This window comes from Sitophilus oryzae, unplaced genomic scaffold (assembly GCF_002938485.1).
Source record: "Sitophilus oryzae breed Bouriz unplaced genomic scaffold, Soryzae_2.0 scaffold_1396_pilon_pilon, whole genome shotgun sequence".
NCBI classification, from domain to species: domain Eukaryota; kingdom Metazoa; phylum Arthropoda; class Insecta; order Coleoptera; family Curculionidae; genus Sitophilus; species Sitophilus oryzae.
In genome coordinates, this window is record NW_022146055.1 from 9,864,663 (window position 1) to 9,888,706 (window position 24,044).

The window sequence follows — 24,044 nt, forward strand, 5'->3', positions numbered from 1 at the left end:
GTTGATTGTTTTTTAAACTAAATATTAGGCTTTCTCTATGGATTCCACTGACTACAGCAAGCTGTTGCTAGGATATTCTATTAATTTTAATTGTGTTTTTTAGACATTAAGAATGATCGTAAACTAAAAAGTATAAAGTGTAATTAAAACCAATAATTTATTCCACTAATTGCGAGGTTCTGCATGAAGCTTAAAGCTTCATTCGTAAACTACGGTATTAACAAGATAATTTTAATTATCTGATGACAATACTAACATGCTTAGCATAACGTGATTCCATTTTTTCATTTGGTTTATTTTGGTAGATTTGTGTACCGAAAAATATTGCAAAAATATGTAAAAATAATATCATTACATCAAAATAATGATATGGACACATCACTGAATTTTATTTTGAATATTCAGAACCAGGAAATAAAGTGCATAGATATATCTGTATTTGTTTCAAATATAAATGAGGAAGTTACAACCCTTGTTTACTATTTCAAGTTCAATAACCATTAGCCACCTTGAGTATGAATTAACAACAAATACATTCTTCGTTCGGAACTCTGTTTACATATTTTTGCTTAAATAAATTAGTATTTCCAGTTAAGACATCTATGGAAAGTTGTAAATTGTATAAATATAAGTGAAGTTGCTTTTTCTTCTGCATTATACAAAGTAGCGAAAAAGAGATAAGATGATTAAAGTTATTTGTGTGTTGTTATTGGTATCTTACGTTAGTGCTGATTGTGGTTGTTTAAGGGTAAGTGATCATAATAATTTTATAGTTCTTATATTATGTTTCTATATTATATCAAGTTCAAAATTTTAATAAGTTAATAAAAAATGCATTCTTTATAAGTTCTACTTTCTCTAAAACGGTTAATCCCGTTAATATTTTTCCCAATTTATATGAAATGTAGTGGATTTTTTTCCTTAGCCCCAAAATTTTGTTTTCGTTCTTTGATATATTGTTATTATTAATTTTGATTAAAACCCTGTGAAATATGTTAAAAAAGTAAGGAATTTGAAAATTATTTTATCATCTAGGTGCATGTTTTCTCACAGCTTATTTTTTGGTTCTGTTTTTTTGGAGTTATTCGCTCCTGGAGAGCAAAAATAAATAAATTACAAAAAATGTTTCAAAAGCGAATATCTCTAACAAAAATAAAGCTATTGAGATAAAACAAAAAACAAACTATCGAGAAAGGATGTACTTAGATGATAAAATAATTTTTAAATTTCTTGCTGTCTTAATATATTCCACAGGGTGTTTCAAACTTTCAACAAAATATCCACATTTCGTTTTCCTTCGTATAATTGACAGATATGAAGTTTTGTTTCTAATTTAGAAAGAAATATAAAAACCCAATAATTTAGCTACATATTGCTCTTAAAAATACATCAAAATTTTAAGGTATCAGATGTGTTATCTGTGGTATCAGTTTTTCCTGCCGGTGAATGTATATTTTCATACTTTTTTTCTCTAAAACGGTATTGACATTTGAAAAAGTATAAAAAATATTAATACACATTATGTATTATCTTCCGTTTAATATAGTACTTATTTTCTGATTTATATAAATAATAGCATGGGGGGGGCCTTTAACTTTTATTTTAGGTATACTAAAATAATAATATTAATGTTGATGTTGAAAGTTCATAGTTTGCCATCTATACATTATTGCTGACCATGTCATTTTTGTAGAACTTTGTTAAACAATATTTCGAAGGCAACGAAAAAAAAATGATAGAAAAAAAAAGTAGACATCGGGTATTGAAATGATAAATGTGTTTTATACAGAGCGATCTGCTAGGAAATACGTACGTGCTCTATAGTAAAGTGTGATGTCCAAAAACAATTAAAACAATAGTTAATATGTGTTATTGTGTTGTCCAGTTTTAACAAATTTTAACTCTGTAAGAATCTACGTTCAAGAGGCTTGAAAAAGACATATACTGTCGAAACGTCGTCATAAAATAAAAAAATAATGAACAAAATCTAGAAACATCTTTGCAACCCCAACGACCTAAAGCCAAGAGTAAAAACAAAACAAAAAAAAATGAGTATATTTTTTCTTATGGAAATTTTTAGTATTTTTTTTCAAACGTTTCTAGATTTTTGGGAAGGAAACTCTGTTGAAGTATTTTTAGCAGAGTTGAAAAATTTACATACCTACTTATCTAAGTTGATAGTCACTTAATTGTAATCAAGAATTGTAATAGGATCAAATGGTGTGAAAATAAGACTTCAAGACTTTTAGTATTTTTAAGTTACAACCATTAAATACAAAAGTATTTCTGTACGAGAGCTAGCAACGTCGGAAAAATAAGTATTTTAAGACGTCTGGCTCTTTGATATATCTTTTACTATGCTCTCTAGAATAGCATGCGGCCGCTTTGGCTACAGGTAAACATTGCGTTTCCTACTGCGCATTGAAAGAAGATCCTATATTTTTATTAGTCCTTTAAATTCTAGTATTGAATATAAATCGAACATGTCTCCATAGCGCAGTGCGTAGAGTTTCCGACCACGAACCGAGGATTCAGAGGTCGAATCCGGGTCAGGACAAAGACTGTTTTACTTTAATTTTGTTTATATTCTGATAGTAAAGTATTAAATAATTGTTTTTTTTTTTGAATCACCAGAATTATTTAATACTTTACTATCAGACTATAAACAAAAATAAAATAAAAAAGTCTTTGCCTTGACCCGGATTCGAACTCTGAATCATCGGTTCGTAGTCGGAAACTCTACGCACAGCGCTATCGAGACAAGTTCGATTTATATTCAATACTAGAATTTATAAGACTAAATTAAAAAAAATATATATAGGATCTTTTTCCGATGCGCAGTAGTGAACGCAACGGGTATCGGCAGCCAGACGGGCCGCATGCTGTTCCAGAGAGCATAGTAAAAGATATATCAAAGAGCCAGACGTCTTAAAATACTTTCTCGAAAACGTTGCTAGCTCTTAGACTATATTTTGTGATATAGTCTAACCTAACCAAACTATTTACAAAGGTAAAAATATTAGTCCTAAAAAAAATAAAATAATAATAATTCAGTATACAAAAATGAGTGTCTCATATTTAACCCATAAATGGTCTAAAAATGAGACGTGCTTCGTTAAATAATATGATACAGAAGGCCCTGCTATCGTTTATATTAAATGCCGAATAGAATTCAAATAAAAAAAATCTAAACTAATAAGAACACCTGCATATAATTCAAATCAAAATACATTAAAATTACACCAGTCGCAAAACATACAGTATGTCTCAGTATTGTCTTTGCAAAAGGAGACACTTTTTTATTATTGATATTTTGAAAAAAATGCATTCTTCATAAAAACTTTTGCTTTTTCTAAAATGGTTAATCCCGTTTATACTTTTCCAAATTTTCCTCTCGTAAAGACAATCCGGGGACATACTGTATATAAATTGAATGCATAAAACAATTATATTAAATTAAAAATGAAGAAAAATATGTAGTTAGTAGGTGACATTAAAATATTCAGTGTCATTTAAAGAGCAGACCAAGAAGAAATACAAATGTACTGGTTTTGATTAAGGGTGGGATAAATATCAGGTAAAAAAATGTCAAATAGATATCAAAATCTGTCTTTTTATCTTATACGTTATCTACACAAAAAACAGTAATTTTATTTTAAAAGTTGGTTAACAAGTAAACTGACTGAATATAAGATTTTAGTAGGTTTTTTCCATAGCAACTGTTAAAATTGCCTTATATCTATCATTTCTTCTCGCACGTTTTTTAATTGCTTCCATTTTTGAAAATTTTTGTATTCCTTTTCATATGTTATTCGGGATTTAAATGGAAGTAGTTTAGATATGGCGTTTGTCGCCTCAGCCTGAATATCTGTTGGTAATTTCTGGCTCCAATTCAATCAGAAATCGACACGAAAGAGAATTAAAAAATATTGATTCAAAACTGACAACTAAAGAGACAGTTTTATTTATTTGTCAAATTACATAGAACCCAACGCCAACCCAGCACAATATTTTTTCTACTCGTAATAAATTCCTTGAAATAATAATTTCTGAATATTTTTTAAATATTCGTTTTATACGCGGTAAAATTGCATTATTGTCTCCCGAAATTAATTCACTCGCGATTTCATCGCTCGTGAATTAATCTTTTCGGTCGACGATAAAATACCATTTTATCGTCTTGTATAAAAAATAATTATTATTTGAATGTCTCATTTTTATACCACTTTACCCTAATCTTAGACCTTTTCTTCATGGATATTTTCTAATTCGTGTTAATATTAACAAAACAAATTTATTTTAGTGTTCAAAGCATCTACAAGGAATTGATGTAAGAGGTCCTAATGGCTATCCTATAAAAGTTGTGTTCAGGAAACCGATAGTACCATCAGCCACAACCTTAACCGAATACAGTACCGGATCAACTTATTCACCAACAGTTCAAGTACCTTACATTGTTCCATCTCCTGCAAAGCCACCAGGAAAAAGTTACACTTATAAGGTACGATAAAAATTCTGTATGTACAGGGTGGGTCAAATTGGACGCTTTTAAAGGTAAACACTATAGGAGATAGACGAAAACTAATATCGGTGTCTGGAGCTTAATTTTTGTCAAAAACATGATGGTGAAAACCGCACACCGATATCTGTTACCGTTTCGGAGTTACGGGGTGTTTTTCAAAAATGTGCATTTTTAACAAATCGCTGTAACTTTTTTGCTATCGAAAATTTTGTATTTTTATGAAAACATTTTTAAAGCACCTTTTTACGTAGAATTTAGTGGTTTAAGTATAATTTTTTAAAAATTTAAGAATTATCAACAAAAATTTGATTTTTTATTTCATAACACCCTGTATATTTTTAATTTATTGAAAAGAATTTAAAATTACCTTTCGCCCGAATAAGTAGGCTTTGAACTGCGCCGGCTGTAATGCAAAAAATTCTGTGAGCAGCAGTTAAAACGAAAATAACATTTTTGCAATGAGAGATGCAGAATTTTATAACAATTTAAATTATATTTAGAAACATCAACACATTTAAGCTATATCTAATAATAATAATAGCTCCCGTATATAGCGTTTAACGCCTTGGGAGTAGCAAGGTACAGCTTGCTATACTAGAGCCGTTCGGTATACAAGGAAGGTAATGTGGCTAGCACTACACTTCAACCGCATATTATTACCTCAGGATTGTGAATCCCAAGTACTCATTTAAGGCTGAGTCGACCTAGGTACCCAAACTATTTTTATTTTAATAAAAATAGTCGGCTGATGAAATGCCGGGTGTGGGAATCGAACCCACACCTTGAGATTGATAGACGAGGGCCTGTACCTCTACGCCACCGGGCACCTATTAAACTATATCTAATAACAATACAAATTATTAGCAAACCAAGACATGAGATTTTGCTACAGTTGTTCGACATGTCGACTGTCTTTTGTTATGGACAGACGGGACCGTTTTGGAACATTTCTCGCGGAATTCATTAATTCAGTGGGGATGCAAGTTACTCTCGCATAACCGCTAAGTACTTCTAATTCTTGTCTAGATTATACAGGCAATTTTAAAATAAAAACCTTTATTCTTCCGCAAAGGTAAAAATCTATAGGCACTAAGCTCGGCGGCCTCGATGGCCAACGGCTTGGATCTTGGATAGCTATTCAATTATTCTCGAAATTGGCTGCACAAACTTGCTGATAACTTCAGCGTTCTGAGGCGATGCCTCGTCTTGCTGGAAAAATATGTTTTCAAATACCATTAGGGGCAGATTATCAATAAAGGGTCCAAAGCCTACTAGTTAAAAGTGGCAAACTTTAAAAAATTCTGGATTTCTTAGAGGAGTATAACAAAATATCAAGTGTGCTTGATATTTTGTTATACCTCCTTTTTGGAAAAGTAATTTTAAGTTATTTTCATTTAATTAAAAATATACAGGGTGTCCCAAATAAAAAATCAATTTTTCTGTTGGTAACTCTTAAATTATTAATTTAAAAAAAATTATACTTAAACCATTAAATTCTACTTAAAAAGATGCTTTGGAAATGTTTTCATAAAAATACAAAATTTACCATAGCAAAAAAGTTACAGCGATTTGTTAAAAATGCACATTTTTAAAAAACACCCTGTAACTCCGAAACGGTAACAGATATCGATGTGCGGTTTTCACCATCATGTTTTTGATCAAAATTGAGCTCCAGACACCGATATTAGTTTTCTTCTATCTCCTATAGAAAAGGATGTTTCCCTTTAAAAGCGTCGAATTTGACCCACCCAATTTAACGTACAGGGTGTCCCAGAAATGTGCTACTTTTTTTATGAAAGTAAATATGCTACATACAGATTTATCCTAGCCGTCTTAATTCCTGAAATACAGGGCGAATTTTAAAATGTTGCAAATTTATATTATTAGATACCAAATTAAATTATTAGACTAAACCAAACCAAACCTTCTTGCATGGTATCTTGGATATCTTGTATATTATCGAAAAGGTGGAAACTGAGTCTCGTAGTTTTTCATTTAGAATCCAGTGGCTTAAATAGTGGTTTTGCCAATTTTGTCTCAAACATATGATTTTTAGAATTATTTTATTTGCCTTGTTATGAGCTTTCTAAAAGTATAATATATTCTATACCATTTTGATAAATAAGGTAAAAAATGCATTATTTAATTTTTTAACATAAATCAACCTAGTTTAATAGTATATTATTCAACGAGCATATAATGGTGGCAGTTATTCACGCGGATGAAGTAATAACATCTAACATCTCGCCTGCGGTTCGTGTCATAAATCGTCAAAGTGAATAATAGCCATTATATGCGAGTAGAATACTATACTTTATCCAGGACTATCAAAAACATTTAGATAATAGTAATATAAGTTTTTATTTTTTTAAAAAACAACTTTTGAAACCCCCATAGATGAATGCAAAAAATAACATTGTAAACTTCAAATTTTTAAATCGAATTTTAGAATACAAAAAGTGACATTTAAAACTTCAAATTATTAAATCGAATTTTAGAGTAGAAAATGAAGAAATTTAGCATTGTTTTTTCGTAATGATGTTTAATAAATTGTTTACATGTGGAGATATAACACAAGAGACTTACTAAAATGGAAAAAATATTTTAAAAATTTTATGACAAGAAAAACAACACCCCATAGATGAATACAAAAAGTGACATTAAAAATTTCAAAATTTTAAATCGAATTTTAGAGTAGAAAATGAGGGAATTTTAACATTATTTCTTCATAATGGTGTTTAAAAATTTGTTTACATGGCGAGATATAATATAAGAGAATGTTTAAGGAGCAAAAAATATTTTAAAAATCTCGTGACAAGAAAAACAACTTATGAAACACCCCATAGATGAATGCAAAAAGTGACATTGAAAACTTCAAATAGCTCTTGTTTGGAGTTTGGATCGAGATCTCCGTGGAAACGGTGAATAATGAAACCGTTATTCGCTAGTGAATAATGAATATTGTTATTATTGGTGGCTGTTATTCACGCGGATGAAGTTTATGACATGAGCCACAGGCGAGTGTCATAAATCATCCAAGCGAATAACAGCCATTATATGCGAGTAGAATACTATACTTTATCCAGGACTATCAAAAAAATTTAGATAATGTTAATATAAGTTTTTATTTTAAATGTTAAAAAAATATTGAACGAGTATAACGAGTAAATAACATGGAAACAAAACATTGAAATTTTCTTTAACTAGGTAGCTAACTAATTTAGCTTTAACTAATTAAAACAAAAATTATTTATTTACATTAATGGTAATGTTTGACAGCTCTTGTCCAACTCCAAAGTTTGGATCGAGATATCCGTGGAAGCGGTGAATAATGAAACCATTATTCACTAGTGAATAAAGAGTATTATTATTTTAATATATTATATTAATTTCATAAACTCATGTATAATAATCAAATTATAGACGAGTCGTGGATAAAAGAGTATTATTATTTTATTTAATTTAATTGAACCAGGTAATTTGGCTTTCCATCGTTATAAACTGCACTGAAAATGAGCTGGTGAAGCTTTTAGATAACACGCTCTTAATTAGGGTTTATTGATTTTTTGATGCACTTCGTCATTTGATGCACTACGCCGAATAAATTATTTGATTGTTTTGATTGTCTAATTTAAACCAACAGCCTATGTTAAAAGGTAAAATTATAAATAATGCCTCTTTTACCTTGTTTATAAAAATTAGTGTAGAATGTAGAATGTAATACATTTTTCAAGAAAGCTCGTAACAAGGCAAATGAAATACAAGAGATATCCCATTGAAAAAATATAAGTTTTGGCCATATTTCAAGAATGACAGCTCCCAGCGAAAAACTAGTTACGCCACTAAATTCTAGGTGAAAAAAGCTATAGGAAGTAGTTTTCACTTTTTTCACAAGTTATAAGATAATCGAGATACGAGGGTAGTCAAAAATGCAACAGTTTCAAATGTTCTGTATTTCAGAAACTAAATCTGTGTGTAGCATCTTTAGTTTGATAAAAAAGTAGCTCAGTAATGCGAAAACCGAATTTTTGCACCTCTACTAATAACTATCTTTTATATTTATCGAGCAATCGGCTTAACTTTTTTTATTAAAAATTTATTTCAGATAAAAGTTTCTCCAAAAGTTACGAAAACTGAACAAATATTGCCGCCATGCAGTTATGATTATTCAGGCCAAGCTTACAGTGCTGTAGTTCAGGTACCTGTAGCAGCACCCCAAGCACCTCAACCTCCTGCTCTAAATCTTCAGTATCGAACGGATACTGTTTTAGTTCCTCCACCAAAGTGCTACAGTAAGTAGATAATGCAGATCTAAAATTATATAGTTTTTTTTGCTTAACTGTTCCTTTTTTTAATAATCTTAACTGTTTGAAGTTAAGATTTTATAAAAATAACTATACAGGGTGTCATTGAAATGGTGTAAAAAAATCGGGGGGTGATAGTACTCCTAAAAATAATAAAAAAAGTTCTTATAAGTATAGGGCGGAAAATGCATATTAAGGGAGTTAGGGGCACTGAAAGGGTGAACTTAAAAAATATTTTTTTGAAATTAAAAAAAAAAACTTAAAAAACGAGATAAAATTTTGAAAAAAAATCCTCTGCCATAAATTTTGACCCTAAATCAAATGGTGACACTGAAAAATTATTTGGAAAAGCGGAAAGGGTAGTTTTTGCAAGGGTAACTGGTTGCTTCGTAAATAACTTTTTTGAGGTTATTTTTTTTGCAACGTAGGTTCATTTTTTGAAAACTACACACCCTTTCCTACAAAAAAGGTACTCTTGTTGCACATCGCCCAGAGTGATGGTTTTCGAGAAAATTGAAGGCAAAGAGTTTGCTCTGATAGGCTGCAAACTGGTTAATCAACATAAATTTATGAAAGTTATGGCGGTTCAAAAGTAACCAAGTAGTTATTAAATAATTAATTGGAATATCACAATTTCATGATTTTTAAAACATCTTTTTGTTTTAAAAACGAAATAAACCAATTACCAAAATTCCTTATTAAAATAACGCATTCCTTAATTCATTCATAGTAAATGTACAAAGTGACCACCATTCGTTTCAATGCAGACATCTGCTCTTCTTCTCCAAAATCTGCGTACCCTGTGGAATATTCCTGGTGTTGTCCGAATTTGATTGGAACAGTCAATAATGCGTTGCCCTAGTTGCTCTTCAGTATTAATCGGTACTGTGTTATTTCGTTTTTTAAAGCAATAAGATGTTTTAAAAATAATGAAATTTTGATTTTTCAATTAATTATTTGGTAGCTAATTGGTTACTTTTGAACCGCCATAACTTTCATAAATTTATGTTGATTAACCAGTTAGCAACCCATCAGAGCAAACTCTTTGCCTTCAATTTTCTCGAAAACCATCACTCTGGGCGATGTGCAACAGTACCTTTTTTGTAGGAAAGGGTATGTAGTTTAGTAGAGCGTGTAGTAAATCAAAAAATTAACCCACGTAACCCTTGCAAAAACTACCCTTTCCGCTTTTCCAAATAATTTTTCAGTGTCAGCATTTGATTTAGGGTCAAAATTTATGGCAGAGGATTTTTTTTCAAAATTTTATCTCGTTTTTTAAGCCTCCATTTTAAAAAAAAACCGTTTTTTAAATTCACCATTTCAGTGCCCCTAACTCCCTTAATATGCATTTTCCGCCCTATACTTATAGGAACTTTTTTTACTATTTTTAGGAGTACTATGACCCTCCGATTTTCTTTACACCATTTCAATGACACCCTGTAGGATATACAAGTGGACTTCCTAGTAGAGGGAGGTGGCCGATTCTGCATTAACCACACGGTGGTTGATGCGGTGGAGGATGATGTAACTCAACTAAGAACACGTAAAATAAGTTAATAAACGATAATAAACAGGTTTAAACAAGAAACAACAGCTTTAAAGGAGAAATAACCGGGTTTAAACAAGAAAAAAAACAGACATGATACTTTAATCACTTCAGCGGTTGTTTTCTGTTTTAAAGCTGTTGTTTCTTGTTTAAAACTGTTTATTATTGTTTATTAGCCTATTTTACATGTTTTCAGTTAATTTACGTCATCCCCATCGCAGAATCTCCCTCTGCTCTTTTTTTTACACATCTAGGTGAACTTTCTTTTTAAAATATATTAATTTTTTTATTATTTCATTTCCGGCTATTATTTAATTCCCGTTAAACAGAAAGTGGCAGCCAAACAGCCTCGACATCTGTTGTCTTTTAAACTTTCAGTTTATTAGTCGTTTATGAAATATTTCTAATTTTATGTCAAGAGGGACATTTGCAGAGCGATAGATAATTAAATATTTTTCAGTATCACTGCCAATTTTTAAAAAATTGATGCATTTTTTTTGAAAATTGCATATCATTCTGGTTTCCCACAAGTAGCTCATCCCTATAACTTTTTTATTTTTTCAGATAAAAAACGAAATTTGGTATGTTAGTATATGACATAAATTAAGATTGATTTAAGTATTCAATTGTTTTCGGTCATTTCCTGTTTCACCGGAAATGACTACACCTTTTGATTTTTAAATGGCATCCTTGGTATTTTTTACTTTATTCGATAGAAAATGGCACTCTGAATAGAATGACATATCATATGTCAACTTTTGACATTTTTGCTTAAAATAATCGTATTTTAAATTTCAATCTAGAGTGCACCACGGCTCTGTTACACTAATTTTTAATCAAGGAGCGATGAAAAAACAAATTTGATGGTGTAATGTTTTTAGTATCTTGTACTGACTGTTTAAAAGATGCTCAAATCGTATTTTTAATCATATTTCAATTTTTTAAAATGGAATGTATGTAGCTCATTAGCATACTTGGAAAAAGCATTTCTTTACGAGTCAAATTGTCGTTATGAACCTCATGTTACAATTTGAAATAAACCATATGCACTGAAGAAAATTCACATATGATATATCATTGTATTCAGTGAGCGTAATTTTTTATCGAATAAAGTAAAAAACATACCGAGGGTGTCATTTAAAAATCAAAAGTTGTAGTTATTTCCGGAAAACAGGAAGTGACCGTAAACGTCAATCAATTCTAATTTATGTCACATACTAACATACAAAATCTCCTTTTTTAATCTGAAAAAATAAAAAAGGTATAGTGGTGAGCCACTTTTGAGAAACACCCGCTATGATACCGTATGATCGAATAAAAACGGCGTCAGCGATGGCTATGAAATGAAGATCGCTGTTATTTTATATGTAAAATTATATGGGAAATGGACGGAATGGACGCCATTTTTTTTTCGATCATACGGTATAAAAATATTATATTTTCTAAAGATTATAATATATTATTTTATTTATAGATTTACCGGAGCAGGAACCTGTCAGTTTTCCAGTTTTAGCCCCAGCCCCAGTATCAGTTGAACAAGCACCTGTCCCAACATGTTCGTGCTGTTGCAGGTGGGCAGATAAATCAATTTTAGACTTAGATAACGAATCTTTACGTACTATAAGTAAAAAATGCAAAAGATCCACATCGGACAGCATTAAAAAACAACCGAGTAAACGAAGAAAACGAGATTTAGCTAAACGTGGATATAATTTTGTTATGAATATGCTACCGCAATTTGTAAGAGATCCGTTACATCACAGTATACAAGGATCAACGCTTTTAAAACAATCTTCAAAGCCTGACATAAAGGAAAAACTAAATGAACTAAAACTGAAAAAAATGTTAGACGAACTTTATCAAAATCCCTATTATAATTCTAAAGAGCCAAACGTATTTAATTATAAGTTTAGCTTGCCAAAAGGTTTAAAACAATTTCAGGAAAGGAATATAAAGCCTGCCATATATCACGGTCAAAAATATTTGAACAATTTGTATAGAGATGTAAAGAATATAGATTTTGGTATTCCCAGTTTAAAAAGTAGAAATTTTGAACAAGATGATTGGAGTTATCCAAAAAACTCATTAAAATATCAACAACTTAACATAATGAATAGCCCATCACCTGCGAATTTAAATCAGTTGCCAGAAAATAAGTTAACGGGACTTTTAGGCAAATATAAAGATCGCTTTGGACAACATCCTGAAAGTGCAATGCCGAATGAAGACGGAAAAGCTGATGAAACTACACTTTTAAGAAAACTCAGAAAATTAAATAACAATCACTTTACAACGGATCTAGAAGGTCAAGCGACTATGTTTATACAAAAACTAATTGAACCTCACAAAACTCCGATCAGAAGAAAACGAAGTACTGATTCTGAAACTCAATACGAGAATTCTGACGAAGAATACAGAATAGGGGAATCTGAAGAATTTTCATCAGAAGAATCTTGGGCACCGAATAAAAAACCAAGGTCTAAGCGTACCATAATCTTAAGCAGCGATGAAATTGATCTTCCACCTCAATATGAAATTGAAGAAGTGAGCATAGAAGATGAAGACGAATATCCAGATCAAGATATTGAGGATTCGGAAGAGTATATGGCAAATAACGCTATTGTTGGACTTAATCCGTATTACCAAAGAGCAAATAATAGAAGAATGTCAAACTTTCTTCCCAAATCAGATTTTTCTATGGGTAAACAAGATATTCAAAGGGCAGTTAGAGAAGAGCTGTTGAACTATCACCGAAAAATTGAAATGGAACAGAAAATCAAAGAACTGAAAAATAATATGGAGCAAAAGAAAAGGGACCCTTTTGGAAGTGAAATCGTACCACAAAACCCAATTTTTAGGGTAATAACAGCCCCTATGAGATTCTTAACACATTTTAATGATATTAATAAAGGCGTGAATCCTGTTATGACATCTTTACCAAAATTAGTTCATACTACAAAATCTTATTTCAAAAACTTTGGAAAAAATTTTCATAAAAATTGTTTAAATTTAGCCAGTGACTTAATAGGAGATTTTGATCATATTCAGCCTAACACAGTAATTCAAAAAATTGACGAACCTGCGTACCACCGGTACAGAAGAAGTGCTCCGAACAAAAATATGACTACAACAAAAAAATCTTTATCTAATTCTATTGATAAGAGCAGCGAGGATTCAAATAAAATTGATCTTTGTTGTATCCATCCCATTGAAGAAGATTTTGAGAAGATTCAACAAGAATTAAGTAGCAAAAATTTCAATCGTTTAGTAAATTTTGTTGACAAAGTTCAAGGAATAATTGATCAAGCTGGAATAGATCTCCATAAAGACACACATTTTAACCAGTTTACTCCTGATTATTCTGTTGCATTTGCCTCATCAAGAGAAAATAAAAATTTTCCTAAAACCGCCTCTAGTCATGCAAGGAAAAAACGTTACGTTGTCAAAATTGTCAATGATGAGGAAATACAAGATCAAGTCCAAGAATATCTTACTCAACAGTTAGAAGAAGAACACGATTATCTCAAACCTGTACAAGATTACTACAATAGAGTTAATGATTATTGGGCTAAAACGCAGTCCATTCCTCAAACTCCAAATAATATACCTGCGACGTATGAAGGGAGCTTAGAAAATAATTTTGAAATTAAACCAAAGAAAAAACAAATTATTGTAAAAAAAGTTAAACCTAGAATTATTATTGATAATAAAGGTTTACCTTTTATGGAATACAAAGGATTCAAGCGTCCACTTTTTTTACGTCCAAGATCAGGAATATTAAAAAACTCCGCACCAAGTTCTCCCAAGTCAACTGAAGAAACTAGCATGAAAATAGACATGCTGATATCGAGGGCAAAAGAAAATTCTGAAGTGGTTGGTAGCGTTCAAAATAATCTAGTACCTCAGCAGATAGTTAGAGACAGAATTTCATCTTTATTAGAAGAAATAGATCAATTAGTACATCTGAACGCAGAAGATTATGATGAAATATTTGAGAACCTTATAAAAATTCAGTACGTTAAGCATTCTGTTGAACAAGATTGGAAACGCATTTTAATTGATAACAAAGCCGATGACATGCATGCACAAATAGGACTCTTGAGTAAATTTAAAGACTTGCAACACCTTAAAGACTCGACTGTACATATTATTGCTGAAACTTTGAAAAAGTGTGATAATGAATTTGTGAGAAGAAATTTAGTTCATAGTTTAATTAGATTAAAAAAGCTCCAATGCCTTATCACAAGTGTCATTGACGACTTCGAACAAAACATGAAAATGAGAACAAAACTAAACACGAAAAAGGAAATAAAGTATGTTGATTATTTGTCAGAGCTAAATTTTGTCAACGCCAAAACACGAAACGACTTGGTAAAAAACTTAGGTAAAGATAGAGATAGAGAAGGGCAGCACAATATTGATATTTTAAATAAACTGAAGAAGCTATTGGTTGCACATGACAATGACGCTGAGATAGAGAAAGTTGCTAAAACTATATGGGAAATGAACAATCTAGAAAAACTGCAGATGGACACGATTAAGGATATTAATAAGAAATTAAAAAAGAACTACAAAGTTAAGAAAGAACTGAAAATTCTCTTCGACTTACAAAAAAGGTTTGAGGAATGTGGAAACGAATTGAATGAACTTCTAGGTACCGTTGAAGTTTCAAGTACAAATATTATTAATAAACCAAAAATCAATTCTAGGATGGATATTAAAGAGATAATTGCTAGTATTAAAAAGAGACGCGACAATGTTTTACAAAAATCTTTAGATAGGAGACATCTTCTACCTAAGAAAAGCGATGAAATTAGTTAAAAGGATATTTTAAAACTTAATGAAAAAATTACAAAATACTTTTTTAAAGCAGTATATAATATGATATGAAGAAGGGTTTTCTTTAAAGCAATGTTCTGAACTCACTTCACTATTTATATCTTTTAAGCGTAATATAGAGTAAATTGACACCTTTTTCTATATATCAATATACAGTATGATCAAAAAGTTTTAAATTAAGAGTGCTTTATATGATGAGATTATTTGGGAAATTGTTCATGAATTCATTTAATTGATATAAGCCGCTTGGTAATAAAACTTTTGGTCATTTATATCGTTTATTTGTTACAAAAAAATTAAGTGGAAAATTGGAATTTTCATAGATTTTGGTTTTGAGTAAATTACTTTTTTAAATGAGTATTTTTATAATGACAGTGTTGTTTTTATTAACTAACACAAAAATAATCAGTGGTTTACTGCTATTTTTGAATATTAACTATTGAACACCAACGAGAGTTTTTTTTTGCAGCAAATGTACGATATATATGTATATTTTGTAATTATTTGCGTCTGTGATATTATTTAAAATAAGTATAATATAATGGAAAAAATAAAGAAGAAACACAAATAGTATAATTAATATATCTGCATGTTACAAAATATATAATAGCTTTGTACAAAATGAATCTAAATTATATTTTATAGGGTAGACTTTGTTGTCTTTCTTTATTTTTTCCATATAGACATTCAAAATCAGATAGATATTTTCTCTTTTGTTTTAGGCGTTGATGCGTGTTCATTGATATTGAAACATTGGAAAAATAAAGGGAAACAACATTAATTCTATAACTTGTTTGTATTATTTGTATTATAATTTTTAATATTTATGTATAATAATTCTTTTTAATAAAACATTTTTAACTAAAATAGGTTATATTAAATAATATTGTTTAATCCTATATATTAATTTTATTGAACATATCAAGACTAATCGCATAAAGGTAGGTAATTGTCCTAAACATTCGACTTAAATCTACCATTCAGCATAATCATTGTTAATGAACTTGACTTTGGTAATTTTGTATACATGCAAATCTATTACATAAAATAATTGGAATATCAATATCAAATATGTTTATATATACGATTTCAACTTCAAATTGCAGGTATTTTATAAGTCAATTTGTAACTTCGATTGATTTGATACTTGGTATCTAATTCAACCTGTTACAAAATTCAAACATATTTGCATAAAAAGCCTGCTTTTTTAAGTAATTTCTTTGCTCAGACATTTATTAGTAGTTCTTAATTTTGAATTTTGTCGACATTTCGATTTTTCTATTCTAATCTTCAGCAGTAAACTAAAATGTAGTCTAATAAAATAATTAAAGTTATTAAAAAATAAGAAATAAAAATAAATCTATACTAATATATAAAATCCTTAAGTGACTGACATACTGATTAATCACGATCCTGCTCAAACCACTCAACGTAAGAAGCTCAATTTTGGCATACAGGTTGATTCTAGGGTGTAGAGGTTCGATAAGAAGGGATTTTTCGAAATTCCAGTTCCAAGAGGGCGAAACCACCCCTCAAATAAAACAATATTTTTTATTTAAAAAACGGTCAAGTTTCCGAAAAAACGCTTAAACACGTATATTTTATTTTGTTTTTTTTACATATTTTAAGATTTTTAAAAATGTATACAGGGTGTTTTGAAAAATCTGGTCATTGATTAATTACAACCCTGCTTAAAGCGCTTGACGTAAAAAGCTGATTTTTGGAAAACAGATTGACTTTAGGATGTAGAGGTTCGATAAGAAGGGATTTTTCGAAACTCGAATTCTAAGGGGGTGAAACTATCCCTCAAATATTAAATTATTTTTTATTTAAAAACCGGTGAGTTATTCGGAAAACTCTTAAACACGTATATTTTATTTTGTTGTTTTGCATATTTTAAGATTTTTTATAAATTTATACAGGGTGTTTCATAAAATATGACCATTGAGTAATCACGATTCTGCTTAAACTGCTTGACGTTTAAAGCTGATTTTTGGCAAACGGATTGACTGTGGGGTTTAGAGGTTCGATAAGGAGGGGTTTCTCGAATCTCAAATTCCAAGAGGGTGAAAATGCCCCTCAAATATTACAATATTTGTTATTTAAGAAACGGTTAATCTTTCGGAAAAACGCTTGGACAAGCATAATTTATTTGGTTTTTTTAAATATTTTGAAATTTTCGGGTTGTCTGGCTTCTTCAAAGCATTGTTGCCACGTTGATGTAAAAGTTTTACTGTAGTAATGTTTGTATTGTTTTATTGTTGTTTTTCCAAGTCCTTAGGTTGCCGCTCACTCGTCGAGCACGCATGAAATGCATTGCGTGCATTAATCCATGAAAATCTAATCATGTTTGTTAGTTTAAATACTAATCAAATGAGATTTGGTAACATCTATTTGTCACAAATCTCAATATGTCCAAAATAGTTCTATAGTGCCTGGAAATTCTGCGTAATGATAGATCCTATACCGTTTTAATTTACAACAAAGACTTATTTAAGGGATTCATTTATAATAAAATGGTTGCATTATAATCCGCCATGTTTAAGGCAGAATTTTTGTATGGGCTATGGCCGCCATTATATGAAGCAAAATTAAAAACATCAAAATAAATTGTGAAATGTTATTTTTGGGAACTATTTTGTGATAAAATTTCCACATACAGTAATAAAGTGTTTAATTAAATTAAAAACAAGAATTTTTGAAAATTCTATTTTATTTTATTGTTTAAATTTATATGTAAACCTTAATCGAAATTAAAGCGCTTTAATTTTTTGCCAAATACATACCTACAATCTACGAGTAAAATTTTCGGCGCAAGAAAAATTGTCCCTACTTTTCAAACCCTATTAATGATTTTTTATATTACATATTGGTTGTACCTTCTGGCTCTACCCGCCATTTTCATTGTCGAGTAAAGTCTCCTTTTTAACAATCCACATCCTCTAGATTCATTTTACGACACGCTTAAAATATAATTGGCTCCTTTCTTCGGTAAAAAATAAAATACTCTTGTACCTCGCTAAATGATCAAATGTTTTTATTGTTCTGTTTCTTAGATGTGACCACGTAATACACAATAAAACTAGTTTTATAATAGTCATATAACGCTGTGTAAAATAGTTGCATAAGAGTTGTATACCCTTTTTATAGAACTTGTATACTACTAAACGGTTGTATAAAAATGGGCCTTTTTTGGTTGTAAAGCTATCATATTACGGTCATATAGCACGTTATATGAATTGAAGTATCCTATAAAAATTATCACATAGCTGTTTATACAGCCTTTATAAAATAGAAGATTCTTTATAGACAATAGAAGATTGTTTCAGACTTGCACATAGTATGAAAATAATTAAAAATTAACTAACTGATATCGATAAAAATGTATTAATGCGACACACGCACACGTCCAACTTGGTTGACCTAACGGTTCTTCTTCTTCCTGTGCCTTGTGCTTAGCCGTACGTTGGCGATTGTTTGTACTCTTCATCCAATGTGTATAGTGCCGTTTTCGGCTCTTCGAAATATGGTGGCTGCGTCGCTGATGTTACACCAATCCCGTATGTTTCTTAGCCAGGAATGTTGTTTTCTTCCTGGGCCTCGCCGTCCCTTTATTTTTCCTTGTAGAATCAGCTTAGGAATGTAATATTTGTCTCCTCTAAAGATATGGCCGAGGTATGAGACTTTCCTTTCTTTAACTATATTAAGCATTTCTCGTTCATAGCCTGCAGTTCTTAAAACTTCTTCGTTGGTGGCATGTGCGGTCCATGGCACGCACACGTAAATCTCCGGAGAGTCCACATTTCGAAAGCTTCGATGCGGTTCAGGGTTCTAGCCTTGAGACCAGGTTTCTGCACCGTATAGTAAGATGGGCCATATGTAGCATTTCACTACCCGTGGTCTAAGTGTTAGCGGGAGACTGCGTGCTAATAGGAAGTTTTTAAGTTTAAAAATGTTGAATTCGTAATAAGTTTAACTTCCTCATCGCAGTCCCATCGTTCATTGATCATGGCACCCAGATATTTAAATCGTGGAACTCGCTCTGTAATATTCCCATCCACGGTCAATGCGGGGTGTTGATTGTAGGCTGGCGATCTCTTTCTTCCATATTGACCAGTCATTGCGGTCTGTAGAGTAAGTGGAAGATTGGCAATTTTTCATCGCCTATGCTTGCGACGAACTTCACCTTGAATCTTACGTTACATCGATACATTTTTTTGATATACATTTAATTGATATAATTACTAATGTTTATTGTAAGGACATGTCTAGGTGACATTTATGTACAAAATTATAATATGAAATATTATTTTTCCCCAATTGATATACCGGGTGCCCTCAAAAGTGGCTCACCCCTATAACTTTTTTATTTTTTCAGATAAAAAAAACAAATTTTTTATGCCAGTATATGACGTAAATTAGGATTGATTGACGCATTCAATTGTTTGTGTCACTTCCGATTTTACCGGAAATGACTACCACTTTTGATTTTTAAATGGCATCTTCACTATTTTTTTACTTTATTCGATTGAAAATGACACTCTGAATAGAATGAATATCATGTCAACTTTTGACATTTTTGTTTACAAAAAAAAATATTCTAAATTTGAAACTAGAGTGACAGGCGCCACCCTGTATTCTTCTTCTTCCTGTGCCTTGTGCTTAGCCGCACGTTGGCGATTGTCTGTACTCTTCATACAATGTGTAAACTGCCGTTTTCGGCTCTTCGAAATATTGTGGCTGCGTCGCTGATGTTACACCAATCCCGTATGTTTCTTAGCCAGGAATGTTATTTTCTTCCTGGGCCTCGCCGTCCCTCTATTTTTCCTTGTAGAATTAGCTTAGGAATGTAATATTTGTTTCCTCTAAGGATATAGCCGAAGTATGAGACTTTCCTTTCTTTAACTATATTAAGCATTTCTCGTTCATAGCCTGCAGTTCTTAAAACTTCTTCGTTGGTGGCATGTGCGGTCCATGGCACACGTAAGAGTCTCCGGAGAGTCCACATTTCGAAAGCTTCGATGCGGTTCAGGGTTCTAGCCTTGAGAGACCAGGTTTCTGCACCGTATAGTAAGATGGGCCATATGTAGCATTTCACTACCCGTGGTCTAAGTGTTAGCGGGAGACTGCGTGCTAATAGGAAGTTTTTAAGTTTAAAAAATGTTGAATTCGTAATAAGTTTAACTTCCTCATCGCAGTCCCATCGTTCATTGATCATGGCACCCAGATATTTAAATCGTGGAACTCGCTCTGTAATATTCCCATCCACGGTCAATGCGGTGTTGATTGTAGGCTGGCGTCCTATTACCATAAGTTTGGTCTTGGCAGCGTTGATTTTAAGACTGAAACGATTTCCCATGTCCCCTATCTTATTTATTATTTGCTGGAGATCCTCTAAACCCAACGGTTGAGTCATCGAAATTTCTGTAATCATCGAAATCTATCTGTAATCATTAGTTGAATTTTGTTTTCTATAGATACACATGGCTCCAATTCTATCAAAAAGTAAAAGAAAATCGGTCTTGCCTTTTTTATTTTTTCAGACAAAAAACATAGATCTGGTATGTTGGTCTGTGAGATTGATTGACGGAATTCAATTATTGTCGGTCACTTCCTTTATAGTTTATAGGGGTGAGCTACTTTTGAAAAACACCCGGTATAGGAGGCGGTCACATGGCAGTTACATTTTCTATATATTTTAGTTTTAACTGCACAAGCCAGTTTGCGCAGTTTTACCCTAAATTATCGTGAGTTGAACCGGTCTGTTGAGATAATGATATACTTCTACGCTGTCCCTGTGTACCCCTTCGCTGTCTCAGGCCCGTGGCTCCCGTTTTACTAAAGACTTCACTGCTCGTCATCGGTAAAGAAGCTAGAATACAAGTTATGTTGTGCATTGGTTGTAAAATGTTTATTCAGTAAAAATAAATAATGAAACCATTGAAAAATAACTTAAAAGCTAAAATAAATAAATTCAGTCTCAAAATATATAAAAAATAATTATTATTCCATATTTTAAACAAAGAAAATCATCCCTTTATTTAATTTCCTAAATAGAAAATGCCATTGGCAATTACTGGGGCTTGATAATTAAATAAATATCTGCTTCCATTTATACTGTTTATAGTTGGCGTATATGTATGGTTTGCATACTCCACCTACAAACTGCTTCATAACTACTGAACACATATTGGCCTTGTTTGTCAGTTGAATAAAAAATTAATTATTAAGATTTGGAGGCCCCCTAAAAGACGTGGCCCGGGGCGGACCGCCCCTTCTGCCCCCCCCCCCCTTATTCCGCCACTGTCTTTTTTCTAAAATAATTTCTTAAATTATTAATCTTTTTAATAACTTTAGTTTTCTTTAAAACATTTTGACATTTCCCACTTAACTTTGGGGCATCTTCAAAAGTTTTTATTATCTTGAGATTATATTTTGTTTTGTCAGCACTTTGGATATTCGTGCTATTCGACAGATCTTGCTTTAATAATTTACTGTATGTTAAGGATAAAAAAGCCATTAAGTATTATTAAAGCAAGACCTGTCGAATAGCACGAATATCCAAAGTGCTAAAAAAATAAAATAAAAATCTCAAGACAATAAAAACTTTTCAAGATGCCACAGCGTTAAGGTTGAAACGTCAATATGTTTTAAATAAAACTAAATTTACTTATTTAATGAACAACTCTCATTTCTCAACCCAAGAAAGGATGAATGATTTATAGTTATGAAATGGCTCAAGAAAACTTCATGCAAATAAATTACTTTTTAGTTTTAAAAGTGTTTAGAAGTAAATATGTTTTGGTGTATTGTGGTGAATTAGTGTTTTAGTTACATTCAAGCCATTCTAAAAAATATAGTTCTTATAAGACGGTATTTTACAATCTTGTAAAAGACTGTAACAGAACTAAATTGCTAAAACTCTATTTTCCTAAATAAATTGCCTTGGCTCAACTTTCTCCGGGAGCGAATAGGGGTGCTGGTTGGGGTAAAACATATTTTGGAGGAATAATAATTCTTGTAGAATAGATAATATAAGTTTTTGTAAACTATAAGTACTTCGGCATATTGCACTTATTCTTGTTTTTTATTAAAGCTTTACGTAAATAGGGCTGATTCAAAACAAAAAATCATTGGATCATGCAGTTTTCTTTTATATTTTAATAATTAACTGTGATTTTGCAAAAATATTAGATTGGTTAGCATTTGCGTTGCTTTGGTTGGCTTTTCTTTGTGGAGGGTCTTAAACTGTGGTTTTTATATTTTAATAATTAACTGTAATTTTGCAAAAATATTATTAGATTCGTCAGGATTTGGGTTGCTTTGGTTAGCTTTTCTTTGTGGAGGGTGTTAAGCTGTGGTTTTTATATTTTAATAATTAACTGTGATTTTGTAAAAATATTATTAGATTGGTTAGCATTTTAGACACTATTAAATGTTTTTTTTTTCGTTCAAAAGTGCTTCATCCAAGGATTTTTTTCTTTTAAACTGTTCTATAAACATAGGACTTTCTGCAAAAAAAGCTAAATTCGTGACAAGACCCGATAATACAATAAGAAACAAAATGGAAAATAAAAATTAAGCATTTCCACAGGAAATTTTTTATTTTCCTGAGTTTGTAAACGCTTCTAAAAGGCAAAAATATATTTATTTTTTATATAACTGATTTCGGCTATTCTAAAGTCTATTAAATTTCCTCAGAAAATGGATACAGTTTATTTCCGCAGGAAAATTTTTGTATTCCTCAATTCGTGAATGCTTCTAAAAGGCAAAAATATATTAATTTTTTATATAACTGATTTCAGCTATTCTAAAGTCTAGTAAATTTTCTTAGAAAATGAAAACAGCTTATTTCCGCAGGAAAATTTTTGTGTTTATATTATGTTCAGAAAAATATTAAAAATTAAACGCAAAATGTATTTTTTTATAGCAGGTTTCAGTTATTCTAAAGCGTGAAATTTGGAAATATACGCATATCCGCAGGAAAATTTGTGTTTTGCGTGGTTCACAGTAGCTTTTTAAAGACAAATTTTTTTTTTCTTATAACTGATTTTAGCTAAACGAAAGTTGACCCATTGCCTTTAGTTTGCTTTAGTTGTTCTACAGTATGAAGTGTTCATAAGCTGCGGCTTTTTTATTCCTGTCACATGGCACGATTTTATATAGTTCAATACATTGGTATAGAACTGTTTATTACAAATCGACATTTTGTTTTCATTTAATAATAGACTGAAAATATCTAATCTACGGATTGAAAATATAATCAAACTGAAAAAATGAACGAACATACATATGTTCAGGCTTCGAATAAATTCGCACAGGCCGAATTCAGTATACACAGTACATTCTTGTACAGTCAGTCGGTCGGAATTATCCACATACCGTTTGCATAGGCGGCCTGAGCGATAAAACTGGGCTTCTGTGGGACCCTTTAAACAGAAATATTGTATTATATTGGGTAAACACTTTTTTAACTTGTAGTACTTGCATTATGCTCGGAATTATTTTTTTTCGTATTTTTTACAATGTTGACTCTCAATAAGATTGATTCTATTGAGATATACAGATCATTTTGAGAAATATACAAGGTGTCAAGTTCAACCCCAGAAACACGCCAATGAGGTTTTTTCGCGAATAACATTTTTTGAAAATTCGAGATTTTTTGAAAATTTTTTTGGATTTCTTTTTCAGTTTTTAGTGAAAAAACATAATTTCTTGATAATATGCCAACATAGGTATTAAATTAAATTTACATGAAAGAAAATCCAAAAAAGAGTCAGTGGTTCTCAAAATTTTAACAAAAAATATATTTTTTTTAATTTTCTAAGTAAAA